This window comes from Narcine bancroftii, chromosome 3 (genome assembly GCF_036971445.1).
Source record: "Narcine bancroftii isolate sNarBan1 chromosome 3, sNarBan1.hap1, whole genome shotgun sequence".
NCBI lineage: Eukaryota > Metazoa > Chordata > Chondrichthyes > Torpediniformes > Narcinidae > Narcine > Narcine bancroftii.
The window spans coordinates 10,177,515-10,201,647 of NC_091471.1; the positions used below are offsets into that span (position 1 = coordinate 10,177,515).

The following is a 24,133-nucleotide window of genomic DNA, read 5'->3' on the forward strand; positions in this document are numbered from 1 at the left end:
CTTTCCGTCTCCGTCTGTTTGGAAAGTCCGTTGTCTTACAGGGCGGGCGTGAACAGCGGGTGGAGAGGGGAGTACGTCAGACACATGCCGAGGGGTATCTGCATTATTACCATTGTCATCATACCAGATATTCCCGTCCGTCCCAATCATCAATTACATCAGGATCGTTGCCATTCCTTATCATGGCATGAATACGATGTGGATCGGGTTCTACCCCTTGCCTTTCCTTATCTGCACAGAGCTGCTGCCGGAGTTTAATATTATGGCAGATTGTTTGGATATGCTTATCCTCCCATTCTTTGGCTCGGTCCTGACTGATGCGAACAATCTCGTTCATCATGGCACAGCGTTGTCACATGGCTTCTATCTCCTCCTCTAGTTGGTCTCCCTTGTGCTGGGATTCTACTTCTCGCTGAACTAATTCTGCTTCATGCTGAATGGCGTGGTGTAAGGCTGTGGTCAGCAGCCAAAAACCGTCCATCAGCGTCCCCTTTTTATCAGGAAATTTACTTTCTCGAAGGAGAGTGGCAACCCGCTCTCCCAGAGGCACATTTGATGGATCTAACCTCTCATCCCAACTAATGGGTGGTCCCAACAAAGACAGGGTATTGGCCAACATCCCAAACCCATCGCCTTTGGAAATCCATCCCGGAATCAAGAAATGCTCAGGACTCACCTCTTTCTTTCGGTGAAACATCTCGAGACCAATCCTGCCGACTACGCCAATTGTTCTGTAAACTTGTACCTCTCACTTTTTTCGTTTTAGATTGGTCACAGTGTTTGAGCTACTGAAAGAAAACAGAGACACACACTGAGAGCAGTTCAGTTTATACAAATAATTATTACAAATTCAAAAGCTGATTTCAAACTACAATATGCAAGCCCTTCCCAATTATACTTATCAACGCCTGGACTGGTCCCAACTGCCGAAGCGAGGCAACGGCCGCACATTTGTAGTAGGTTGTCGGGCACCGGTAGCAGCTTCTCCACCTCCCCCGACCGGACTAGAAGTTCTTCTTGCTGAGAGACATTTCCACCCCTCAGAGAGTCTGAAACTTCAGCAGTGGGGACATGGCTTAGATTACCCAAAAATTGTTTACTCATAGCTTATCACTTTGAATAAATGGTTTACTTATCTTCAAGGTCTCCTGACAGTTTGCGACCAACAAAAGACAACTGCATCTTTTGGCTCCATGGTGGAATTTTAGATTATGTCATACATTATTCTCAAAGTAGGTTACTGATACTCATCCTGCATAAGAAAAAGCATGGTCTAAATCCTCCATTACACTCGTCTCTAATTGACTCGTTATGTGCACGGTTTCATAACTCCAAAGGAAATGGGCCAATGACCATTTTTCTCATGTAAAATATTTGAGTAACAATTGGGTCTGGAGCAGTGATTCTCAACTTCACCTTCCCTCACCTCCCCCCCCCCCCACACACATCCCACATTAAGCAATCCCTTCCTAATCACAGAGCCCCAATGGCATAGGGATTACTTAAAATGGAATGTGCTCTCCAGCACTTCTGGGTATTAGATTGTTGTGGGGCAGGTTTTCATAGGACTGCACAACATTGTGCTCTGAAGGGCTGTAATGTGCTCTGATGTAAATTCTACAATAAAGGATCTTGAATCTCAATTATACTTTGGGACCAGCATTTATTTTCCTTCCTCATTTATCCTTGGGAAGAGTTAGTGAGCTTCCTTAACCACACTGCATTAGATTTGTACACAAATTGTCAAATGAATTGAAAGAAAAGTTTGCAAAGCAAAAGGGCTGCAGATGTTGGTAATCTCTAAAGGTGGAGGAAAATTTAAGAAAAAAATTGAACAGGTACATGGATGCGAGGGGTGTGGAGGGACATGGAAAGGGTGCAGGTCATTGGGATTGGCTGAATAAAGGTTTGGCATGGACTAGAAGGGCCCTGTTTTCAGTGCTGTAGTGTTTTATGGTTCCATCACTGCACATTTGATCTCATTTGGAGTATTTTGGTGCTTTGGTCACCTAATTACAGGAAAGATATCAATAAGATAGAAAGAGTGCAGAGATTTACTTGGATGTTTCTGGGACTTGAGGAACTGAGTTACAGGGAAAGGTTAAATAGGTTAGGGCTTTATTCCCTGGAGCGTAGAAGAATAAGGGGAGATTTAACAGAGGCATACAAAATTATGAGGGGTATAGATAGAGTAAATGCAAGTTTTTTCACTGAAGGTAGTTTGTAGGTGAGATACAAAACCAGAAGATATGGATTAAGGGTGAAAGGGAAGAAGTTTTGGGGGTTCATAAAGGGGATTTTTTTTCACAGAGAGAGTGGTGGGAGTGTGGAACGAGCTGCCAACTGAAGTAGTGAATGTGGGCTCAATTTTAGCATCTAAGAAGAATTTGGACAGGTACATGGAGGGATGTGGACAGGGTGCAGGTCACTGGGACTTGGCAGAATAAGAGTTCAGCTCAGACTAGAAGGGCCATTGTTTTCTGTGTTGTAGTGTTCTAAGGTTCTATTTGTTCCCACAGCACTGGTGTGGGGCGAGTTCCAGAATTTAGACTCAGTGATGATGAATAACTGACAACATAATACCAAGTCAAGGTGGGGCGTGACTTCTGAGAGGCTTCTGAGGTTGGAGCTGTCGCCTTCATCCTCCTTGGTGATAATGATGGTGGGTTTGGGAGGAGCTGTTGGTGTAGCCCAGATTAAAAACAGCAATACGCTTTGTAAATGATACACACAACACATGTTCCTCCAACATTTCTGTGTGTGTTTTAGACAAAGGAGGTGCAGTGTATGTGGTATATTTGGACTTTCAAAAGACCTTTGACAAGGTGCCACACATGAGGCTGCTTAACAGGATGACAGCCCATGGAATAACAGGAAAAATACTAGCATGGGTATAGCATGGGCTGATCGGCCGGAAACAGAGAGTGGGAAAAAAGGTTGGCAATCAGTTACTAGTGGTGTTTAACAGGGGTTGGATTGTAGAAGAATGAGGGGACTTTGGATAGATGGATTTAAAATGATGAGATGGACAGACAGAGTAAATGTAGACAGGCTTTATCCACTGAGGGTAGGTGAGATACAAATGGTCATTGGTGGAGGGAACAAACATTGAGAATGATTGCATCAGTTCCAATCGTTGATTAATACTGATCCAAAATAATCCTCTAAATCTCTGTTTCCCATGATTACTTCTTCAGTGTCATCCTCCATGGGACCAATGTTGCTACCTTTGCTACTCTTTTTCCATTTATTTGAAGAAGCTGCAACCATTCAGTTACAGATTATTGGCTGGAACTCTCTCGTACATCTTTTTCTTCTTTACACATTTTCTGGTGGCGTGTTCCCTCCACCCCATGACCATGACAAAGGAGCAGAAATAGGCTATTCAGCCCATCAAGACTTCCCCACCATTTAATCATGAGCTGATCCATTTTCCAACTCAGTCCCAATGTCCGGCTTCCTCCCATAGCCTTCGACTCCCTGGCTAATCAAGAACCTATCAATCTCTGCCATAAATACACCTAATGACTTTGTCTCCACAACTGCTTGTGACAACAAATACCACCTTCTAGCTAAATAAAATCCCTCCACATCTCTGTTAAATCCTGAAGGTGTACCCTCTTGTTCTAGACTCTCCCGCCATGGGAAACAACCTTTCTACATCTACTCTGTCCATGCCTTTCAACGTTTGAAATATTTCAATGAGATCCCACCTCATTCTCCTATATTCCGAGTCCAGGCCAAGAGCTGTGAAACACGCCTCATATGATAACTCTTTCATTCCTGGAATCATCCTTGTGAACCTCCTCTGAACCCTCTCCAATGTCTTAAGTGAGGAGACCAAAACTGTTCACAATGCTCCAATTGATGTCCCTTGCTGGTTACAACTTTTTCAAACCACTGATCTGCCCCTGACCATTAGTCATACAGGTGTACTGCATGGAAGCAGGCCCTTTGGCCCAACTTGTCCATGCTGGCCAACTTGGACTGTCACATGTACCGATATGAGATGAAAATTGCATTTTACGTGCTATTCCACTCTCTCCCACCCGTTTCCCCTCCCCCACCCCACCTATCTGACAGAAGATACACTTGCTGCCAGATTTAAGGTCAGCTTCTTACCCGCTGCTATCAGATGCTTGGATGGATCTCTCACACTATAAGGATAATCTCTTGATATCATGATCCGACTTCACTGAGGCACTTGTATGCTTTTAAATCACTGCATGACTTCTGTCGCACTATTTTGACACTTTTGCGCTGCATTACTGGATGGATGTATGAGTTGATTCGCATGAATGTCACGCACATAAGATTTTGCATTGTATCATGGTAAACAGTACAGTAACAAACAATTTAATTCTATTCAATTCCCCATGACTGATCAGGAATCAGCTCACCCCAAATGATTATGTCTAGAATCAATGGCCCCTGTACCATCTCCACAGTCTAATTTATGATTCAATCTGTTGTATGGTAAGAAATAGATGTGTCTTGAGGAATGTTGATTTCATTTAGTTGAACCCACGCATGTACGCACACACACACGCAAACAAGCATGAACACAAATGCATGCACGCACACACACGCGCATGCAGACACATGCACGCACGCACACACACACACACACACACACACACACACACACACACACACACACACACACACACACACACACACACACTTAGGCTTCGGGCCTAAGTCTTTCATGAAGGTATGAAGAAAAGCAGGCAGGCACCTGAATAAAAAAGGCATTGAGAGGAGGTAAGAAGGGGTGGGGGAAGGGGCACAGTCCAAGGATAGAAGGGCAGGAGAGAAAAGCTAAGAATTGATTGAGGGAGTAGCTGGGGGAAAGGAGACAGAGGGATAGGCAGAGAGAGAGAGAGAGAGAGAGAGAGAGAGAGAGTTGGAAAGCTGTAGAAAAGGAGTGAGAAAGATGGGGGGGCAGGTCCTAATAGAATCTGGAGGTTGGTTTCATGCCATCAATTTGGAGAGTGCCTAGACGGAATTTGCGAGTGGTCTCGGTTGGGCAGCTCATGAGACCATGGACTGGTACGTCAGCATGGAAATGGGGTGGGGAACTGAAATGAGTTTCCCCTGGGAGATCCCCGCCATTACAGTGGACAGAGTGAAGGTTGATCCTCACAGCCTTGCCTGACTGTAAAAAAACCCACCGTGCATTAATGGACTCCAAGGATGTCGAGATCACTCTTGAAAGAAACACGTTTCTTACAGGATTTACTGACGGCTGAAGATGCAGCCCAGGAACAGTTTGTATGGGCATGACTGAATCTAAAACGTTGGAGAAGAAACCCTGTGTGTCCTTGAGGTTCTGTCAAGAACGGAATGCGATATGCTGCATCAGGTAAGGAAAGGAATTGCTCATTTATGTTTGGCATTTATGCATCTTGTCATCGGTTAAAGAAGAAGCAAATAATTTATGATTGAACTGAGCTGTTCATTATTTCTGAAAATAATCTGGCATTTGAAATGGAGATACTTCATTTGAGCAAAGGTGAGCTCTTTAGGGTGTGAAGATTTTGGACAGAATGATCAATTCAGAAGTAAAGATTCACCGAACAAAAGTTTGAACTTCTCTGTCCTGGAACCATATGTTCAATCCAAGGCCGGTGTACCTTATTTGCCTGCTTGAATGGCTGTGTTCTGATTGCTTTTTCACAATAAGATATTCACATCAACCCTCCAAGTGATGTGTGACAAGACTGAAAAACCTTCTGGAATGATGCTTGTACTAGTGGAAGGCAGTCAGTGTGGGGACTTCTGTACCTACCTGCTCACCCAGGTTCACAAAAAGTGATGGGTGCAAGTTATATCCAAGCTAAGCTTTTGGCATATTGACCTTCGCAAATCAAAGTACAGCCATATCTCCACTTGCATCCGGATTATGTTCTGGAAGTGGGGACACAAATCGATTTGGGTGTGAGTCAATTATTATAGGTGAAGTATACTCACCAGAGCTCCCGACACTCAAACTGCCCACCCATCTGAGATCCCATTGCTCCAACCATGGATCCTCGATATCCCAACATACTGGCCACAGTCTCACTCTTAGCTCCTTGCCACCCACCCATCCAAGCTCTCGATGCCAAGGCTGTGGATCCTCGCCCCGGCCACCCACCCACTGAATGTCCTGATGCCCCAACTGCACAACTGTGGATGCTTGCCTTGGCCACCCGAACACAAGAGCTCCAACTCCCTGGCCACAGACTCTCTCCTAGACCCCTCAACTTATTGTACAACATAAATTTATGGCATAAATTTCAATTTTTTTATTAATCACTTATGTGATGACCTCAGACCTCAGATTGTGATCAGACATTACTCGACCGGGCCTAAGTCAAGATTGAGTATAGGAGTTGGGATTTTATGGTAAAGTTGTTTCAGACATTGGTGAGGCCAAATTTATGAGTATTGTATGCAGTTTTGGACACCTAACTAAAGGAAAAATATATCAATACGTTAAAAATAGTGCAGAGAAGATTTAGCAGGATGCTGCCTGGTCTTCATGGACTCAGTTACAGGGAAGAGTTAGACAGGTTAGGACTTTATTCCCTGGATTGTAGAAAAATGAGGGGACTTTGGATAGATAGATAGATTTAAAATGATGAGATGGACACACAGAGTAAATGTAGACAGGCTTTATCCACTGAGGGTAGGTGAGATACAAAGCAGAGGACATGTTTAAAGAGGCTTCTATCATCAAGGACCCTCACCACCCAAGGACACCCTTTTTTCACTGCCACAATCAGGAAGGAGGTATAAGAGCCTGAAGACACACACTGAATGTTACCAAAACCGCTTCTTTCTCTCTACCATCAAATTTCTGTAAGGACAATGAACCACAGACATTACCTCATTTTTTATCTTTGTTTTGCATGAGTTATTCATCTTTTACATCTGAGATTTACTAAATTACTATTTATGGTCAGTTTTGCACCTTGTCCTTCACAACACTGCCTCCACAAAACAACCAAAACTAAATGAAATCTTCGAGAGGTAGTGTTTCTCTTACATGTGCAGCTGCAGGGAGAGAACTTTGATATGTTTTTAACAGACTTGAAATTAAAAGCAAGAACATGCAATTTTGGATCGCTGCAAGATTCAATGATTCATGATCAAATTGTGCTTGACATTATTGATGAGAAAGTGAAAGAGAGGTTGCTGCAAGACACGGAACTTGTCTTAGCTGGAGCTATGAAGATATGCCACACCAGTGAATTAGCTCAGCAGTATGTGAAAAAGTTAAGTCAGAGTGAAAAAGCCAGTGAAAACAAAGGCAATAGTCACAGCCAGTCTTTGTCCACACATATCAACAAAAAAACCAAACAAGATATAGGAAACAACAAAACAATGGAGAGACATTCAAGTGCAAACAATATGGCACTAAGCACGTTCCAAAACAATGCCCAGCCTATGGAAAAGTCTGTAATAATTGCAAAGGGCAAAGTCACTATGCAAAGCAATGTTGTTCCAAAAGGAAACAAAATGGAAGTGAAAGCATACACACCGTACACACTATAGAAGAAACTGCACGCAGTAATACACTTTTTGTTAGCATGATAGTGTAGGAAGATTATAAACCACTGAATGGCCAAGCATGAACAGAGTTGAGCAGGATAAGTGGAATGGAGCAAATATTCCTTTCAAGCTGGACACAGGGGCAAAGGACAATTTGATCTGTGAGCGCAACATCAGGGCAATGAAGATAAAGCCCTACATCCATGCAAATCCTGTACAGCTCAAAGCCTGCAAGGGACAGAGCATTGACATGAAAGATACATGTAAACTCAAGGTGAAAGTTAAGGATAAAGAGCACCACCTCAGGTTCACAGTCATCACAGATGGACATGAATCACTGGTGGGTGACAAAGTATGAGAAAACTTAAGCTTAGTCAAGAGGGTGTGCGTTATCCAGGGCAACAACGCAGAATGAAGCAGACAATGAGAGGTCCACAGAGACACATGTGAATCTCCACGTGAACCTGATCACTGAATCTTTTCCTGTATCTGATATGAAATCTAAACAGATCACAGCTGAAACAGAAAAGGACACAGTTCTACAGAGGTATTCAAGAATCTGAACGAAGGATGGCCTTGAGGTGGATGTCAGCCACACTACAACATCAGAGCAGAGCTGAGTGTTGTCAATAGGCTCAGACAGAGCCAAATGGTCATTCCTTAATCACTGCAACAAGAGGTGCTGAAAAGTGTGCATGAGGGGCACCTTGGGATAGAAAAATGCAAGATGAGGGCCAGAACTGCTGTTTATTGGCCAAGGATAAATGCTGACATTAACAGGATGGTTTCAAGCTGAGACCTGTTTGAAACATCATGCAAAGCAGTCAAAGGAACCCATGATAATAACTGACTTACCATCGGAGCCATGGCAGAAAGTTGTTCTGTTCCACGTGGATGGAAAGAATTACTTGCTGGTTATTGATTATCTATCAAACTATCCAGAGATTTCACTGCTTCCTAAAATGTCTGCTCATTGAGTGATCACATATGTGAAATTGATCTTTGCAAAACATTGAATTCCTCCAATTGTCTATGGTGACAATGGACCATGTTATAGCTGTAGAGAATTCCAGAACTTGGCAGAAGGGTATGATTTTCGACATGTGACTTCAAGTCCATTGCTTCAACTGTCAAACGGTAAAGCAGAGAAAGCAGTCCACATAGTTAACCAGCTGCTCAGGAAAGCACTAGACAGTGGCTCAGATCCGTACCTAACTCGAGTTACAGAGTTTCGTCACTTGAATATGGCATGTCACCCACTGAGCTTTTGATGGGATGTAGACTACACACCACACTTCCCAACTCTGCAGACCCAAAGAAGAACAGAGATGTAAAAGACATCGAACGGAATCAATAGTGTCTGCAAAGGAGACAAAATGCAAATTATGACAAGCCAGCAAGAAGCTTAAGGCCACTGGCAGAACATGACACAGTGAGACTCAGCGATTCCAACACTTCAGACAAAAAGTTCACTGTTCTAGAGGAAGTCAATCCAAAATCTTACACTATCAGAACAGAGGACGGTCATATACTGAGAAGGAATCGAAAGAGCCTGTTGAAAATGCAAGAGACACTGCAGGAACAGACAAATGCAGAAGATTCAGCCTGCATAGAAACAGAGGTAATGCCACCAGTGATAGACACTCATGGACCAGCAGAGTTGACACAAGCACCTGTGTTAAGAAGATCCACATGTTATCAAAGCACCTAACAGACTGAATCTCTCTTCCCTTTGGCTTGGCTTCGCGGACGAAGATTTACGGAGGGGTAATGTCCACGTCTGCTGCAGGCTCGTTGGTGACTCACAAGTCCGACGCGGGACAGGCAGGCACGGTTACAGCGGTTGCAGGGGAAAATTGGTGGGTCGGGGTTGGGTGTTGGGTTTCTCCTCCTTTGTCTTTTGTCAGTGAGGTGGGCTCTGCGGTCTTCTTCAAAGGAGGTTGCTGCCCGCCGAACTGTGAGGCGCCAAGATGCACGGAATCTCTAAAAGACAAAAAACTGCACATTTAAAAGTTCATTTGTTGACATTTGTGTTGAACTTTAAATTGAAATGAATACTGTATTAGTGTGTCATGTTGTTAGATTAAACATCTCAAGGAACAGGGATGTAGTCCTAGTGATCCTCCTGACCACTAGAGAGAGTTGGATACTAGTTTGTTGCAGCTTTGGGGATTAAAGATGGATGCCTTCATAAAGTCTTATCTGTGTGATTCCTTTAGCTAATGAATAAATGAACCCAAGTTTCTTTATTACAATAAAAGGGAACATCACAGGCTTGAGGGTTAAATTAACAACATGGGATAGAGAGCCAACTTCTTCAAACCAAGTTTGAGCAGTAGATGGCATGGATACTGAGACGGTGAACCTAAGGGTACATTGGCTGCTGTAAAAGACAAAAGTCTGCATACGCTGTGATTGAAGTAAAAAACACAATGCTGGACAAACTCAGCATTTCGAATTGCTTCGCTGAGCACCTTTTCTCTGTCTGCATCAATGACAGGGATCGCCCAGCGGCCAACCATTTCAATAACTGTCCAGGGCCTCATGCCTAATCCTGCCAAAGCGACCCATAAATTGGAGGGACATTTGATTTTCTGTCTGGGCCCTCTCCAACTGGACGGCATGAACATTGACTTCTTTGGTTTCTGCTGGACCACTCCCTGTTCTCCCTCTCATCCTCATCCCCCTGTCTTTTTTTTCCTCCAGCTCCCCACCCGGTTCCCTCTCCATTCCCAGAGCCATCCCCCCTTCCCTTGTTTGTTAGTGTGCCCTCCCTCCCTTATCCACCTATTACTTCCTGCCTGTTGACCTGTGCTCTTCCCCATGCCCCTCCTCAACCATTTTAATCAGGCACCTGCCTACATTGCTCATACCTTTATGAAGGCCTCAGGCCTGAAGCACTGTATATGTATCTTTAACTTTGCTATATGAAGTGCGCTGCTTGGCCTGCTGAGTTTCTCCAGCGTGATGTTTTTATGACATTGGATTTGTAAGAAATGGAAACCACAGACTTTAGATTGTCAGTAGAGTGGAACCTTACTGTTTGTAAATGGATGGTCACTTTCCATTATTACATTATTGATCACATTTCAGAAGCTTGAGAGCCTTTTTATAAAGCCAGCTCTTTGTAGGCTGTGGATGTCACTTAGTCAGAGCACATTCCTTGCCCAGCCATTGTTTGGATCTGCTTTCGCAGACACCTTTAGCGTGGCATGGTTGGTGTAACGAATAGCGCAATTCTTTTACAGAACCAGCGAATGGGTCCAGACTGGGGTTCAAGTCCTGCGCTGTCTGTAAGGAGTTTGGTTGTTCTCCCAGTATCTGCCTGGGTTTTCTCCGGGGGCTCCGGTTTCCTCCCACCATTCAAAAGAATGGTTAATGGGGTGTAAATTGGGCAGCATGGACTGGCGGCCTGTTATCGTGCTGTATTTCTAAATCTAAAAATAAATTTGAATTCTGGAATCACATACAAACTAATTTGAGAGAGGATGGGAGATTCTCTCCCCAGAGGACATCGGTGAATCAGATGTTATTCTTACCTTGTAGATTGGACCAAAGGACTGACCCTCATTCAGCCATTAGTCCACTCAACTTGTGCAGTATGTTCACTTTGTACATCCCATCCAAGATAGAAGGGATCATATTACTAAAAGCTACTTTTCTTTATTTGTCTATTTTGTAAATCATTTCTCATTGCTGAGTAACTCCAGTGAATGCAAGGCAGGACTGAGTCGTTGGAAGAAGAACATTGAGGTTATGATAATCATGAGAATATTGTCTTCTCTCTTTGGTGGTGATGTAATGCTCATGGTGCGGCAGATGACTTATCTATTCCATTATAAACTTCTGCAAGGTTCTATTAAAGAAAACATTCTCATAATGAAAACTGACATGAAGTTCCACGGTAGGAGACTATCTCAGTGAGCACTAGGCTAAACAGAAGCCACCTTCTTATGAACAGAATGGAGAAAGAAAGAGAGAGTGAGAGAGAATTAGAATGGGGGGGGGGAGGAGTGGGAGGAGGTGAGGGAAATGGAAAGATTGAAGTAAGAGAGGGAAGGAGGGAAAAGATGAGTGGGGGAGGAGTCAGTGAAGGTGAGGAGGGGCGATGTGTACGGGAGAGATGGAGAGGAAGGGAGGAGGTAAAGTGAAAAGGAGGCACCCGTGGCAAGGGATCAATACTACAACGGATCACGTCAACCTCGCGAATGACTCCCTTCCAGACAGACTGAACACCTTCCATGCATGGTTTGATGAGAAGAATAGGATGATGCCAAAGAAAGTCCATATCTCCCTGAAGAATAGGCCCCTGCATAGCTACAGCAGAGAGGAAAATAACCCTACCCAAGTTGAACCCATACAAGGTGACAAGACCAGACAAGATACCTGGCCTGGTACTTAAGATCTGTGCAGACCAATTGACGAAGGTCTTCAAGGACATCTTCAACACCTCACTACAGGAGTTCATCATTCCTGTAGAGTTCAAGGCTGCTACCATCATCCCGGTATCCAAAAGGGTGACAATAATAGGCCTAAATGACTGCTGCCCTGTGGCACTGACCTCCAACATTATGAAATACTTTGAGCATCTGGTGATGGAACACATGAACAGACACCTCCCAGGGATGCTGGATCCAATTAAATTCATTCCAAAGATGAAGCTATAGCCTTGTCGCTTCACTCCATCCTAGCCTACTTGGAGAATGACACCTTATATGCCAGGCTGTTTCAGCTCAGTGTTTAATACGATCATTCTCCAGAGGCTGGTGGAGATGCTGGGACTCAACACCCTTCTCTGTAATTGGATCCTGGAAGACCACAGTCTGTCGGGGTTGGTAGCAGAACATCAAGCACCATCATGCTGGGGGCACACGTCAGGACTGTGTGCTCAGCCCACTCTTGTTCACGCTTCTGACCCACAACTGCAATGCCACATCAAGTTTGCAAATGACACACCGGTACTTGGTCTTCACGACACATCAATAGCTGGGTAGTGGGAAGAGTGGAGATCACCAAGTTCCTTGGAGTTCACTTAACTAGTGAACTCAACAGCGACTGCACTTCCTGAGATGACAGAAATGGGTCACCATCATAACAATCTTCTACGGGAGTTCTATTGACAACGTCCTGGCCAGCTGCATCACAGTGGGGTACGGTTGCTGCAGAGAAAAATGATCGATGGTCAATCCATAGGACCATAAAGTGGCAGAGAGGATCACAGGAGTCTCCCCCCCCCCCCCCATCAACGTGATCCACCGGGATTGATGAGGGTGTGCAAAATCACAGAAGACCCCCTACCACCCCACACACGGCATCTTTCAGCTGCTCCCATCGGGGAAGAGATACAGGAGGATCAGAGCCAACACCGCCAGGCTGAGGAACAGCTTCTTCCTACGGGCAGTGAGAATGATGAACGACCAAAGGATCTGCTCACAGTAACCAGCTGAGACTCTCATTTGTAGAAAACAATATGTATTTATTTATTTGTGTAGATAAAATACTTGTCATGCATATGTATTATATGTCTGTATGTGTGTTATGTCTAGTTGTACGTCTGCTTGCTTTGCACTGAGGACCAGAGAACACTTTTTCAATGGGTTGACCTTGTACAATCAGATGATAATAAACTTGTCTTGACTTGGAAAGGGTGCCAGAAACACAAACCAATAAAACAGTGGAATAAAAATCATGCTCACGTGAATCATGTTCTGCGCACACCATCGTGCCAAGCTGTTGGGAAGCCAACTGGAAGAATGACTATTGACTTTTCAAGTTGGCATAGGACGAGATCCCCCTCTCACCCCTTCTCCCCCCCCCCCCCCCCCGGCTCTTTCCATTCAATCCTGTGGCTTCTTGCCAACAAGCAAGCATTTATAAGGTTGGGGGAATATACAATCAGCGATGGGGATTGAAGAGTGGCACAGAAATGGTCAGAGGATTACAATTACGCCAGGATAGAAGAATGCTCAAGCTTTTGCTTTGAGAATACATAGAACACTACAGCGCAGTGCGGGATCTTCAGCTCACGATGAGTGGCAATGTCTCTAAACCTACTCAAATAATTATTCCATCCCTACCCTATGACCCTCTATTTTCTTTCATCCATGTGTCTGCCTCAGAGTCTTTTAAATACCCTCATTGTACCAGCCTCCACCACCACCCCTGACAATGCATTTCACACACCTACTTCTCTCTGTGTACGTCTTACACCTGACGTCTCTTCTGAACTTCCCTCACCTCACGTCGTACAGATGTGCTCCTCTTGACCCAGAAAAATGGTGCTGGTTGTCTCTCGTGATCTTGGAGACAGGAACCAAGGAATCAATGTTTGGGAGTAGCTGCATATTTGTTTGGCAGTTTGTGGAGTTCCCTGGGCATTCGTACAGTCAGCTTGCTTGCATTCCTTTCTTTATTTCCCAATGTCCCTCCTTTTATATACGATTTTATTTCTTGAGTACAATTTACTCTCCCAATAAATAGAAATATGGCCTTACCCGCAGGAAAAAGCATCTCAGGGCTGTTGTTCTCTGACAATAAATCTGAATTTGAACTTGAATGCTAAGGCAATGCAAGCAAGAGGATTGATAATGAAGGATTCTATCGAAGTGATTTATCACAGAACTTGTCCAGATTGAGACAGAGCACAGAATATGGAACATAGCTTTGGATGACGGTGTCTACCTCAAACATGGCTGTATATTATCCATTTCCCTATATTCCTTGCATATTTAAATGTCTATCTCTAAAATTCTTTAATGTGACTATCATACCTGGTCCCATTATTCCCGCTGGCAGCCCATAACAGGCACCAACCATCCACTGTGTCAAAATGTTCTTCCTGTGCATCTCCTTTGAACCACCTCCCTCCCCCATACCTCTCACCTAAAATTCACACGCTACAGTGCTTGATATTTTAACCCTGGGAAAAATAATTCTGTTTCTGATAATCCTAACAACACTCCCGTTTTGGAAATCAGGTTTCCCGTCAGCCTCTGACATTCCAGAGAAAGCAACCCAAGTTTCTTCAACCTTTCCCCCAGACCAGTGCTTCTCAACCTTTTTCTTTCCACTCACTTTAAGTAATCCCTATGCCATCGGTGCTCTGTGATTAGTAAGGGATTGCTTAAGGTGGTATGTGGGTGGAAAAAAAGTTTGAAAACTGTTTTATTCGTACCTTATTGACTCGTTATGTGCACGGTTTAAGAACTCCAAAGGAAATGGGCCAATGACAATTTTTCTCAAGCAAGATATTTCAGAAACAATTGGGTCTAGAGCAGTGATTTGTAACCTTTCCTTCCCACTCACATCCCACCTTAAGCGATCCCTTCCTTATCACAAATCACCGATGGCATCGGGATTACTTAAAGTGGGATGTGAGTGGAAAGAAAAAGGATGAGAACCACTGCTTTAGCACCTCACTATCTAAGAAGAGAAGGTAGAAGATGCAGCTATATAGTACCCTGTTCAGACCCCTCTTGGGGTACTGTCCTTAGCTCTAGTTGCCTTGCTTCCAGAAGGATGAGGAAACCATAGAAAGGATGCAGAAAAGATTTACAAGGATGTTGTCTGGTTTAGGAAGTGTGCCTTATGAAAACAGGTTGAGTGAACTTGGCCTTGAAACGACGGAGGGTGAGAGGTGACCAGATAGAGGTGGACAGGATGATGAGAAGTATATAGTCAGAGGCTTTTTCCAGAGCTGAAATGGTGGCCTCAAGAGGACACAGGTTTAAGGTGCTGGGGAGAAGGTACAGAGGAGATGTCAGGGGTACATTTTTAAGCAGAGGATGGTGGATGCATGGAATGGGCTGCCGGCAACGGAGGTGGAGACGGAAATGATAGTCTTTTAAAAGACTGCAGCATAGCTATCTGGAGCTTAGAAAAATGGAGGGCTATGGGTAAGCCTAGTAATTTCTTAGGTAGTGACATGTTCAGCACAACTTTCTGGACTGAAAGAGCTGTATTGTGTAGTAGGTTTTCTATGTTTCTATAAGACAGCAATGGGCTGTATTTGATTTTGATTTATTGTCAAATGATGCAGTGAAAAGCTTTCTTTTCAATACAATCCCCACTCTTGGAAATAATCCAGTGACGTCAATGTAGACATCAAAATGAGGTGCTGCCTCAAATGGCAGACAACATCATAAAGGATCTTCATCACCTCTTCTTACTGTTACCTTCAGACAGAAGGTACAGAAGCCTGAAGTACAGTCCTCAAAGTTCAAGAACAGTTTTGTCCGACAGGTTCGATGTCGTCTGCAATTCCTGTACATGGCATTCAAGCCGTGTATGCAGTTTCCTGTTTCTCATCGCATCCTATAGTCCTGATTCCTCAAAGCCATTGGCATTCCTGGTCTGGAGGGATGGGGTTAACTCTTCACCAACTGACCCGACCCCTGGTCCCGATCATATCCATGCCTACGGCCTGGTGGGATGGGTCAACTCTCCATCGCTCTCCTCAACTCCTTGTCAGTGCTCCAGCCTGGTGGGAGGTCGACTCTATAGCTCTCCCCAACCCCTGTTCCCAATCACGTTAATGGTGCAAAGGCTCCATTGCTCTCCCTGACTCCAGGCCCTGATCATATCAGTGCCCCCTGACCCGGTGGAAGGCCTTGAGATTCCAAGCTCAAGATGGAGCCCAAATCTGCAGATCACGCCCTCCTCTGAGACCAGCAGGAGTGGTGGCTGTCACTGCCCTGACCTCCTCTGTAGTCTTAATATCCACCCAAAGACCTGCTCCACGTGGATCTCACAGAAGTTGACCTCCTGCCACAGCCCCCTTCATCAGTCCTAATCGCTTTCCTATCTCAGCATGGCAAGAGTCAGAGGATCTAGCCCCCTCAGTGGCAGAGTGTAGCCACGCTGTGATTCCACTCAACATAAAAGGAGAATGTAGTCCAAAGATGAAGCTGTAACAAGGATCCCACATGGTCTAGTGATAATACTCTGCCATCTAGAGGTAGACCAATTCACTAAGAAAATATCAATCCAATATAAAATTAGTTCAAAGTCCAAAGTTCAGGTTTGTTGTCAAGATATCACATAGATTCTTTTTCCTGCAGGACACGTAGAATTTATACTTATTGGTAGTGTAAACAAATAACTGTACTTAACAAAATATATGTACACAAAAGAGAGAAATGTAAACAAAGAAAAAAGTGCAAACAAACTGCAATGTAGAAAATAAATATTCAGTAATAAGTCAGGGTCCTTAAATGAGTCCCTGATTGAGTTTGTCATTGAGGAGTCTGGTGGAGGAGGGGTAGAGCTGTTCCTGAACCTGGTGGTGCAAGTCTGGTGGCACCGACACCTCTTTCCTGATGGCGGCAGCGAGAACAGAGCACGTCCTGTGTGGTGTGGATCCTTGATGGTTGTTGCCACTCTCTAATGGCAGTGCTCTGTGCAGATTTTCTTGATGGTGGGGAGAGATTTGCCTGTTGCATACTGGGCTGTGTCCACTACCTTTTGCAGGGCTTTCTCATCAGAGGTACTGGTGCCACCCATACCAGGCACGTTGCACCACATGTCTGTATTCACTGTAAACAGAATTCTATAGCATGGACATTGGCCTATCGCCCCAACTTCTCCAGGGTGATCAAGCGCATCGCATTTGGCTGCATTCAAACCCTGTCCGTACATCAACTTAAACCCAGAGCAAGATCTGTGAGCCAGCACATTTGAGTATTGCACTTGACCCCAGTATCTGCAGATTCTATGTGTGCACCAGTCTTTTTAATGTTATATTTTTCCCCACCTTTGGCAGCTTGTTCCACATAACCCCCACCCTCTTTGTCCTCAGGACCCTTTTTAAATTTTTCTCCTTTCAGCTTAAATCTATGCCATCGATATTTTGATTACCTTACCCATTGAAAATGCTTTTGACTATTTACCTTATCAATACTCCTCATTACTTCATAAACTTTCCCCCCCACCACCACCCCCTCACATTCCCATCCTTAGCCCCCTTGGCTCAAGGGAACAAAGTCCTGGGCTCTCCAACCTCTCCTTGTAATTCAAGCCAATCAAACCTTGCAACGTTTTGGAGGATCTTTCCTTCTGCCTTCCCATCTTCATCAAATCTTTCCCACCTGATGTTCAGGACATTTCGAAGGAACGCCAGAACGCACTGAGGATGTTCCAGCCACGTTTTGCTGAATTTGAGGAAGAAGCCTGCAAAGATCCAATCCCAGCTCAGATCTGGAGTAGGGCCTCGCGGTTAGCGTGGTGGTTTGGTGCGACGCTATTACAGCGCCAGCGACCCAGGATCGAACCCGGCGTTGTCTGTCAGGAGTTTGCATGTTGTCTCCGTGACCTGCGTGGGATTTCCTTGGGTGCTCTGGTCTCCAGAACATAAGGGGTTGCAGGTCAATTGGGTGTAATTGGCAGCAGGCATTTCAATGGCCAGAATCAGTTGCAAATAAAATTTAAAAAATAATGATCTGTGGGACATATTTTGGGACAACTTTGTTGGCCAAAGGGCCTGCATTGAGCTGTAGATTTATGATGTTTCTATGAGTTTATTCGTTTGTAGGGGGAGTAAGAGAGTCTGGGGAAGAGGATTTATAAAAGCTCTCACGACTGGAGGGAGGACAAACACTTTTATTAGCTTATAACGAAGGGTAGGATTTCACGGTAGTCTTTGGAAGTGTTCTGGGTTTAGGTGGGAAATCAGGGTCATATGTGAGCAGATGGGAGCAGAGCCTGAAGGTAGGGCCAGCCATCACACAACACACTACCAGTGAATCCCAGTTCACTGCATTCACTTCCTTCTTGTAGAATTTAGGGTCTGTGAAGACAGAGAATGTGGGCTCAGAAAAGAATGGTTGAAAAATATACCATTATTTACAAATTTACACATTTAAGTGGTCCATGGGTCTGGAGATCCTAGTGAAGCATCTTAGCACCAGGCGGCCTTGGACTCCTTGGGTCTCCTGGTCCCCTTGTGAGGGAGGAGAGGTGGCCTGGGTCTCCAGCTCACCAATCCCCTGAGGCCCTGACTGGGGGTGGCGAGAATGAGCTCAGTGACTCACAGGGCCCCTGAGGCAACGGACCCTCTGTTCCGGTGGGTGCCAGGTCCCTGATGGAGACGGCGTTCTCTCTGCCATCCAGGTACTCCATGTAGGCGTACATGGGATTGGCGTGGAGCAGTTTTACCCTTTCCACCAGGGGGTCGGTCTTGCTTCTCCTCATGTGCTTCCTGAGAAGGACTGGACTAGGAGTGGTGAGCCAGGTTGGGAGAGTAACTCCTGATGCCAACCTTCTTTCAAAATTGTATAGCAGCTCGTGAGGAGTAGTGTTGGTCGGGATACATAATAGCGATCAGATGGAATGGAGTGCCAGAGGCAGGACTTCCTGCCAGCGTGAGTCTGGAAGGCCTTTTGACTTCAGAGCGTGTTTGACAGACTTCTAGACCATGGCGTTCTTCTTTTCAACCTGCTCATTCCCCCGGGGGTTGTAGCTAGTAGACCTGCTGGATGCGATGCCCCTCACCAGCAAGTACTGACGCAGCTCGTCACTCATAAAGGATGAGCCCCGATCGCTATGAATATAGCCAGGATACCTGAACAGGGCGAAAATGCAATCTCGGGCCTTTATAACTGACAAAGTGGAAGTGTCTGGGACATGGAATGGCGAACGGGAAGTGGGAGTACTCGTCAGTGACAGAGAGGAAGAAAGTGTTCCCACTCGTGGAAGGGAGAGGTCCTTTAAAATCGACATGGAGCCATTTCAAGGGCCTGGATGACTTGATCATGTGCGGTTTTGCAGGGCAGTAGAAGGGTGGCTTGCACTCCGCACAGACCTGGCAAGAGCTGGTCATTTCCCTGACATCTTCCATGGAGTAGGGCAGATTGCACGTCTTGATAAAATGAGCCGTGTGGGTGACCCCTGGCTGGCAGAGCTCATTATGCAGAGACCGCAGTTGGCCGGTGTGTGCAGAGGTATAGCTTCCTCTGGATAAGGTATCTGGGGGGTCATTAAGAGCTCCTGGCCGATAGGTAATGTCATAATTGTAGGTGGAGAGCTCGAATTTTCCCCTCTTGACATTATTAAACATGAATGTGACCGAGCTCTGGTCAGTGAGGATCGTAAATCTTCTACCAGCCAGGCAGTGTCTTCAGTGTCTCACAGCTTCTACATTGGCTTGAGACTCCTTTTCTACTGATGGGTTATGGAGCTCATGGCCTTGTAATGTCTGAGATAAAAAATGCAACCAGCCTGCTTGCTTGGTTGAGGGTAACGGCCGTGGCTACTTCCGAAGCATCGCTTTCCACTTGGAAAGGTACATTCTCATCCATCGTGTGCATAGGAGCTTTTGCAATGCGATTTTGGAGGTAGTTAAAAGCCATATGGGCTTGAGCCGAGAGGGGGAAATTAGTGGCTTTTAGGAGAGGGCAAACCTCATCAGCGTATTGAGGGATCCACTGGGCATAATATGAGAAAAACCCCAGGAATCTTCTCAAAGCCTTTGTTGTCCTGGGGATGGGAACCCCCAACAGGGGGAACATCCTTTTGGGATCGGGGCCAATTATGTCATTCTCCACCATGTAGCCAAGGGTAGCCAGATGTTTAGTCTTGAACACACACTTGTCAAAGTTATAAGAGAGGTTCAGGGCTTTTGCTGTTTGGAGAAAACAATGGAGGATGGCATCATGGTCTTCCAAGATGTGCCCACATTATCGAGGTAGGGGAAGGTAGCCTTAAACCCATACTCACCCACCATTCTGTCTATCTGTCTCTGGAAGATAGAAACCCCATAAGTTATGCCGAAAGGGATCCCCCATAATTGATAGAGATGACCGTTACCCTCAAATACCCTATATGGATGGTCCTCAGAATGGTTTGGCAGCTGTTGATAGGCAGCTTTCAGGTTAATGGTCGAATAGACCTGATACTGCCCAATATCATTCACCATGTATGAAATTTGATGGAGGGAGCATGCATCTAGGAGTGTGTACAGATTAATAGTTTGGCTACAGTCTGGACTTGTTTTCCCCTTTTACCACTACCACATGCACTCTCTACAGGCTGGTGCTAGGTTCAATACTATCTTTATTGAGCAGAAGTTGTGTCTCAGACTTTACAAAATCTCGATCTGCTGTGCTGTACTTCCGACTCTTGGTAGCAATAGTTTGCAGTACGAGGACAAATTCGGGGAGAGAGGTGGAGGGGGTTGATATTCAGTGGGAAGAGGCTGAATGTGACTTTAGGGGCCCTCCATTCTGAACTGTTTTGGAGGGGGGAGGGGACTGGAATACTCCAAGGTCACGCTTTTAAGGTGACACAGGAAGTCCAGACCCAACAACACCAGAGCACACAATTCATCATGTACATACAAGCAAAATTTACATAATTCCCCCCTTCAAATGACAGATATACTATACAAGGTTGTTGATTACGTGTAGAATGCGAATAGGATGCAAGGAATATGAGGTAATTGGAAGGATATGTGACAGAATATATATATATATATATATATATAAATATAGATATGATTTTGGGAGATAAAGTGTAGCAGGTTTTTTTAGTGTGGGTCATAGAAACATAGAAACAAAGAAGATAGGAGCAGGAGTAGGTCATTCGGCCCTTCGAGTCTGCTCCACCATTCAATGAGATCATGGCTGATCTTAAAGTTCAGTACCCCGTCCCCGCCTTCTCTCTGTAACCTTTAATACCCTTATACTGAAGAAATATATCTAATTCCCTCTTAAATATATTTAATGAACCTGCCTCTACTGCCCTCTGTGGCAATGAATTCCACAGATTCACCACCCTCTGGGTAAAGAAATTCCTCCTCATCTCGGTCCTAAATGGTTTGCCTATTATTTTCGAACCATGGCCCCCGGGTTCTGGACTCTCCCACCATTGGAAACATCCCTTCCGCATCCATTCTGTCCAGTCCTGCCAGAATTTAAATGTCTCTATGAGATCCCCTCTCAGTCTTCTAAACTCCAGTGAGTACAATCCCAATTTGCACAATCTTTCCTCATAAGTCATTCCTGCCATTCCAGGTATCAGCCTGGTGAATTGCCTCTGCACTCCCTCCATTGCAAGAACCATCCTTCCTTAGATAAGGGGACCAAAACTGCACACAATACTCCAGGTGGGGTCTCACCAAGGCTCTGTACAGCTGCAGTAAGGTATCTTTATTCCTATACTCAAACCCTCTTGATATGAAGGCCAACATACCATTTTCCTTTTTAACTGCTTGCTGTACCTGCATGCTTGCCTTCAGTGACTGGTGCACAAGAAACCCTAGGTCTCTCTGCACTTCCCCATCTCCCAATCTATTGCCATTCAAATAGTAATCTGCCCTCCGGTTTGTATTACCCAAATGGATAATCTCACATTTGCCATGTATCTGCCCAGTCCCCCAATTTATCCAAATCACACTGGAGCTTCCTGACCCCCTCTTCAGTGCACACAACCCCTCCTAGCTTAGTGTCATCTGCAAATTTGGAGATATTACATCCAATCCCCTCATCTAGATCATTAATGTAAATTGTGAACATCTGGGGTCCCAATACAGATCCCTGTGGCACCCCACTGGTCACCGCCTGCCACTCAGAAAATGAGCCATTTATCCCAACTCTCTGTCTTCTATCTGCCAGCCAGTTCTCAATCCACATCAATACCTTGCCCCCAATCCCATGAGCCTTGATTTTGCATGCCATTCATTTATGTGGGACTTTATCGAAGGCCTTTTGGAAGTCCACATCCACTGGCTCTCCCCCATCTATTTTACCTGTCACCATCTCAAAGAATTCCAATAGATTTGTCAATCACGATTTACCTTTTGTAAATCCATGTTGACTCTCCGCTATTACATCCTTAATAATGGATTCCATCATTTTGCCCACTACTGATGTAAGGCTCACTGGCCTATAATTCCCCGCTTTTTCTCTACCCCCCTTTTTAAATAGTGGGGTAACATTAGCTACCCTCCAATCCATGGGTACTAATCCTGAGTCTATCGAGTTCTGGAAAATAATTCTTAAAGCATCTGCTATCTGAATGTCCACTTCCTTAAGTACCCTAGGATGTAGATTATCAGTCCCTTGGGATTTATCTGCCTTCAATCCCATCAATTTCCCCAAGACCATGTCCTTAGAGATACTGATTTCTTTCAGTTCCTCCCTTGCATTAGTCTCTATGTTTCCCAACATCCTTGGGAGGTTATTTGTATCCTCTCTTGTGAAAACAGAACTAAAGTAAGAATTTAATTGGTCTGCCATTTCCTTATTCCCCATTATATATTCCCCTGATTCTGACTGCAAGGGACCTACTCTGGATTTCACCAATCTTTTCCTCTTGACATATTTATAAAAGCTTTTGCAGTCGGTTTTTATATTTGCCGCAAGCTTACTTTCGTAATTTATTTTTGCTCTCTTGATTAATCCCTTTGTCCTCCTTTGGTGCATCTTGAATTGCTCCCAGTCTTCGGTTGCGGTACTTTTTTTGGCCAATTGATAAGCTCTCTCTTTGGACCTGATGCTGTCTCTAATTTCCCTTGTTATCCACGGTTGAGTCACCTTTTTTGATTTATTTTTATGCCAAACCGGTATAAATGATTTCTGCAATTTCTCCATTAGATCTTTGAATGCTTTGCATTGTCTATCCACCATCAACCCTCCCCATAAACACCACCCAATCAATCTTACTCAACTCCCGTCTCATACCATCATAATTCCCTTTATTTAAATTCAGGACCTTAGTCTCGGTTTTAATTTCATCACTCTCCATGTCGAGTGAGAATTCGATCATATTGTGATCGCTCCTACCCAAAGGGCCTCGTACAACAAGATTGTTGATTAGCCCCTTATCATTGCATAATACCCAATCTAAAATGGCCTGCTCCCGAGTTGGTTCCTCGACATATTGGTCAAGATAACCGTCGCGTAAACATTCAAGGAATTCCTCCTCCTCTGTATTTTTACTAATTTGACTAGTCCAATCTATATGCAAATTAAAGTCTCCCATGATAACAGCTGTTCCCTTATTGGACGCTTCTCTAATTTCTCTTTTTATGCCTTCCCTCACCTTGACATTATTATTTGGAGGTCTATATACCACCCCCACTAATGTTTTCCGCCCCTTGCTATTCCTCAGTTCTACCCAAATAGATTCTGCATCTTCCGAGCTAATATCCTTCCTATCAATCATGTCGGTCCCTTATCTCACCATCAATACTACCCCACCCCCTTTTCTTTCTTGCCGATCCCTCCTAAATATTGTATACCCCGGGATGTTAAGTTCCCAGGGTTGCCCACCTTGCAGCCATGTTTCTGTAATCCCAATCAAATCATATGTTTGGCTCAATTTCCACAGCCAATTCATCTACCTTGTTCCGAATGCTTCTGGCATTAAGATATAAAGTCTTCAGATTTGCTTTTTTCACCCTCCTTGCTCTTTCTGATTTTTTATTTTCGCTGCCTAACCTAACTTTTCCTATTTTATCTTCCCTGTCTTTTGCCCTTTCATACAGGTTCCCACCCCCCTGCCAAATTAGTTTAAACCGCACCCGATGGCTGTACCAAACCTAGCTGCCAATATATTGACCCCTTTTGGGTTTAGGTGTAACCCATCCTTCTTGTAAAGG

The 24,133-nt window shown here is 44.6% G+C and overlaps 1 long non-coding RNA gene across 2 annotated transcripts in view; it reads left to right on the forward strand.

The window, feature by feature from the left end:
- Positions 1–2,576: 2,576 nt before the first annotated feature.
- The window catches only part of LOC138756046 (uncharacterized), a 67,223-nt gene continuing 45,666 nt past the window's right edge, over positions 2,577–24,133 (forward strand). For both annotated transcript variants that reach the window (XR_011352696.1, XR_011352697.1), the window contains exons 1-2: positions 2,577–2,662; positions 5,236–5,365. This is a non-coding gene — a long non-coding RNA (uncharacterized lncRNA). The remainder of the gene's footprint in view (positions 2,663–5,235; positions 5,366–24,133) is intronic.